Raw genomic sequence first — 4,520 nt, 5'->3', positions numbered from 1 at the left:
TCTTTGTTATGGGGTGGGGCCACAACATTAGTAACAGAGAAACAGAATTTCCGGAGGATGAGGCCCGGAAATCAGGATTTTAAAAAGATTCCCAGGTGATTCTAATGGGCAGCCACGGTTGAGAACCACTGTTCTAAAGGAAGACCATTGACCTGCATATATCCCTGTGTTGGGCTACTTAGCTAGATTCACTATAAATTACTCACCTGGCTTGGGTCATCCTACCAAACCAAGGACAGAAGGAAATCAGCGGTAGTCATTGTTACCCGTTTTCACCAGGGGGAAGCCAGCGAACCAGGGAGGCACTGATCAGCCATTGGAGTTTTCTACCTTCTCATTGAAGCCACATAATCAATAACCTCTCTTGCAAGAGTTCTCATTTGCTCGTTGCCACCTCTGTACACAGTAATTACCAGTAACTTTCAGGTAAATTGAGTAAAGCTTTTCATTGACCAATGGACTTAAAATTCCATCATGGAGGAATAGAGTCCTATGCACCGAGAATTTGCTACACACCGATTCTAAGCCCAGAGTAACATCACTATTCAGTTTAGAGTTAATGGGTTCCACAAAGCAAATTTAATAAATCCTTCGGGGACCTCAGCTGAGGGAAATTAAAATTAGAAGCATAAATTGTGACTTCCAGGGCACAATGGCTTGGTTTCGGTCGGGTCTCCCTGCTTCCGGGGTGAGCTGTGAGCCGGCCCTGGCCACAGGCATGCAGCCTGGGTGTAGGGAGGGAAATCGCCCCCTTTCACACGCACGCGGAGATTTCCTGATTCGGCCCACGATGCCTATTTCTGTGCAGCGTAACTCACCGCGTACAACCGCCAGGATATACAAGTGGTCTGCTGGGTCAAAATGAACTCGTCACGATTTTCACAGGCTAACTCATCAGTGGGGTGTGAGGGGAGCGCAAATACCCAGGAGTTCAAGTGACAAGTTGTTTACGTGACTGCAAGGCTGAAACGGACCTGCTGGGTGGGAGTCTGCGAGGAAGCGCACCCACAGCTCCCTTCCACCTGGCGTTCTTATCACACAGAGATTAATGAGCGTATCAGGGAAGAACCTGCCCTATCCCAGACTTCCACCAAAGCTAATTACCCAGAGATTCTCCCACAAGGCTCCTGTCTCTACACCCATGATGCCCTTCTCTCTCTCTCTCTCTCTCTTCCTTCCTCCCTACCTTCCTCACTCTCTCCCTCCCTCTCTTACTGGATTTACCCTGGGAAAACTGTCTTGGCTGCAACTGCTCAGGTGTCTAATCACATGTCGTTCTAAGGCTTAGAAGCACAACCATAGGGCTCCGTGGTAGACCAGATGGACTTCAAATCATTAGCCAGGATCTCACAAGGAAAGAGAAATGGTCAGGGCGGCCGGCATGCCCACCAAAGCTAATTACCCAGAGATTCTCCCACAAGGCGGCCGGCATGTAGGGAAGCGGCCCTGGGAGGTGCCACAGGCCACAGCATCTCGCCTAGGCTGGCCCTCCATCGCAGGCGGCCCTCTTGCATTCCCCTTCAGTCTCCGGGGATCTGGCTCCTGCGGGAATGAAAAGCTGTCCCAACATCAGGAAGCCCAGTGGACAGGGCCTTGAGGACACTTCCTCCCGCTGAAATCCCCAGAGGATGCAGGGCAGGCAGGACCTGGGGCCAGCGCCCTGTGCTCCAGCAGCCCTCCAGGTCACCTGGGCGTCCTAGGCACTTTCGGGAAGGGCTCCAGCGCCCCCTGGTGGGAAGCATCCTTGGAGAAGCAGCAGTGGCAACTCCAGGGACCTAAACCCAAGACACCACCCTCTGTGCCTCTCCCTGGCCAGGGCAGTCCCAACTAGCCTCCCTTTTCCCATCTTTGTTCTGCCACAGTTTCCACATAAAACGATTGCTTCTGCTCTGTGTGCCACCTCAGGCCTGATCCTTGCAAAAATAAAATAAAAAAGCTCTCCCATACGATTTCCCTTCACGTCAAGTGGAAACTGTCAATGTTCCTGCGCTTGGCAGATCAAAACCAGGCCCTTCCTCCCCGGGAGTGTCCGTGGGCGACTGGGGTTCTGCAGCCCCCAAAACAGCCATTGCTGAGCCATCACACAGTTTCCCTTTTGCTTTTCATGTCTGAACAGTCCTGTCACTCAGAGGAATTTTCCAGAAAGGCAGGTCGTTGGCATGCAGGATGGCGCTTTCTTCCTGAGGGAGCCAGTCTCCTGGGGAGTGGCAGCCTGGGAAAGGGGGCGCCCTGCTGACTCTCGGGCAGCTTTGGTCTGAGCAGGCCTGTCCCCTGGCCTCCCAGCGGTGGCATCCTCTCCCTCCCTCCACTGCCCAGCCCTGCAGCGGCCACTGGGGGAGAGAATCGGGGATTCGACCTCAGGGCCCCGCACTGTCACCCAGAGAAGGCAATGGGTGCCCCCTGGCAGAGCAGCCTGAAGGGTGGCCGTCCTTCAGAAGCAGTCCGTGGGCGGAGCCCAACTGTCACCATGGGAGGGCTGTGGGGACCCAACGCGGAGCCCCCTTTTTTCCTACCCGAGTTTTCACTGGACTAAGAGAACGAGAGTGGGCACATTAAAGCCAAAATGTCACCTTAGACAAAGACCGAGTTAGAGAATGGAGCTTCATCTAACAGGGGTGGACAGACGGTGCCCACTCCCCTGGCAGTGCTGCCCCCCCCCACCCCTGGCAGCCCTCATGGTGGCCCCATCTCTGCAGGAGATGGCTTTTCCTGTGGACAGGCCCCCAATTCATTCTTCCCAATTCCCAGTGAGGGGCAGCTCGTCGCCCTCCCCCAGGGGCTGAGTGCTGGGGAGAGAGGCCAGGCGAGGAATCACACACACACACACACACACACACAGACACACACACACACGTGCACACACAAACCCTAGGAGCCTTCAGGAAGCAGCGGGACCTAGCACATGGCACCAGATCCCAGACCCTCGGTCCCCCGATGCTGCCGCCAGGAACCTGTGGCCCCGATGCTGCCGCCAGGAACCAGGCGGCTTCGTCTCCCTGGGCCTCTGCCCAGCCCTCCGTGTCTGACACGGTGTCTGTGTTTGGCGACTGCCCGGGAAACCACTCCTAAAACACAAGTTCTCACCCCCATAAGCAGAGCCCAGCCCTCCAGGCGAGGAGGCCCCTTTCACACACCTGCCCCCCACACCTGGAGCTCTGACCCCCTCACCCCACCTGCATGGAGGAGCCCGCTTGTGTGTGGGGAGCACGCTGGGCCTGGGCTCCCGGAGCAATTACTCCCATCACTCGGCTGTTTGTTCAGCTGGGGGCGCAGACTCGCCTCCCTCTTGTCAATCAGCGGGAAGCAGGACCAGCCTCGCCACAACGCAGAGCTCTTCCCGCCAATTAGTGTGGAGTTAATCACGCAGAGCCACGGAGCCATTCCCGGGAGGGGCGAGCTGGGAGAAGCCGGAGCCGCTGTGAGACCTGCTTGTTAGCCCAGCTCCAGACACAAGCCGGCGACCACCTGGGGCTCTGCCCCTGAGCCCGCCCTTTCCACCCTCCCAGGCCCGGGAAGTGTGTGAGTGAGTGAGTGAGTGTGTGTGTGGCAAAGAGAGAAGAAAACACTCGAGAAAAGAGCCCATGCTGATTTTAGGGTCACACCCAGCCTCCTTTCTCGCTGCCCAAGGCTTCCGTCATTAAACCAGCTGCCTTAGCCCCTGCAGGGGAGGTGCCGAGGGGCAGACATGGGGTGTCACGTGGTAGCTTGGGGACCTCCTTACCCGGGTGGGAACAGCTCCTTCCCCCCCTGCTCCCTCCCGACAGTGGTGGTCCTGAGGGGGCGTCCATGGGAAAAGCCTCTGTGATGGTCTCGTCACCGACAGCAGAGGCCCCGTGACCAGGGACACCCTGGGTGGCGAGGCTTCCTGCCTGGGGTTCTGGTGTCTGTCTCCACAGGGAGCCGGGGGGGCTGCCGAGGGGCCTGCAGAACCCCGGTCCCGTGGTCCTCACTGGTTCGCAGCTGTGGGCCTCCAGGCCGACTGGACCTCCCACGGAACCACAGACGCAGGCCCAGCTGCTGGGACTGAAGGAGGCGCTGCGGAAGGTCCCAGAAGAGAAGGACCCCAGGACTCGAGGATTTCACGTCTAGTCGGCAGGCAGACATGGGTTCTCTCCGGTCCTTTCTAAACAGGGTGCCATTGCTGTGAGCGGACAGGAGACCCCCGTGCTCCCCGGGAGTCAGGCGGGCTTCCTGAAGGAGGTGGCGTTGAGCTGGGGCTGAGCTGGAACTGGGGGCCCCCAGCAGTGGCCAGGACCTGGGTCTCCCCACTCCGCCACTGGAAGGAGTGACTTCACGTCCGTCTCTGTGGCTGATGCCCTTTTTGTAAACTAAGGACTATGGTTCCATGGGGGCCATTGTGAGGTTCAGTGAATTAGAAGCTGGGACAGCGCCCACCGAGGCTCAGGGCGTGGTAAGTGGAGAGCCCTGGCCTGTGGTCCCACCACGGTGCGGCCTGGGCCCCCCACACACTGGCGCCACACAGGGCAGAGCCCCAGTCTACGGGCGGGCACCGTGGGCAC

This window comes from Myotis brandtii, unplaced genomic scaffold (genome assembly GCF_000412655.1).
Source record: "Myotis brandtii unplaced genomic scaffold, ASM41265v1 scaffold802, whole genome shotgun sequence".
Classification (NCBI taxonomy): domain Eukaryota; kingdom Metazoa; phylum Chordata; class Mammalia; order Chiroptera; family Vespertilionidae; genus Myotis; species Myotis brandtii.
This window is presented reverse-complemented; position numbering follows the sequence as displayed.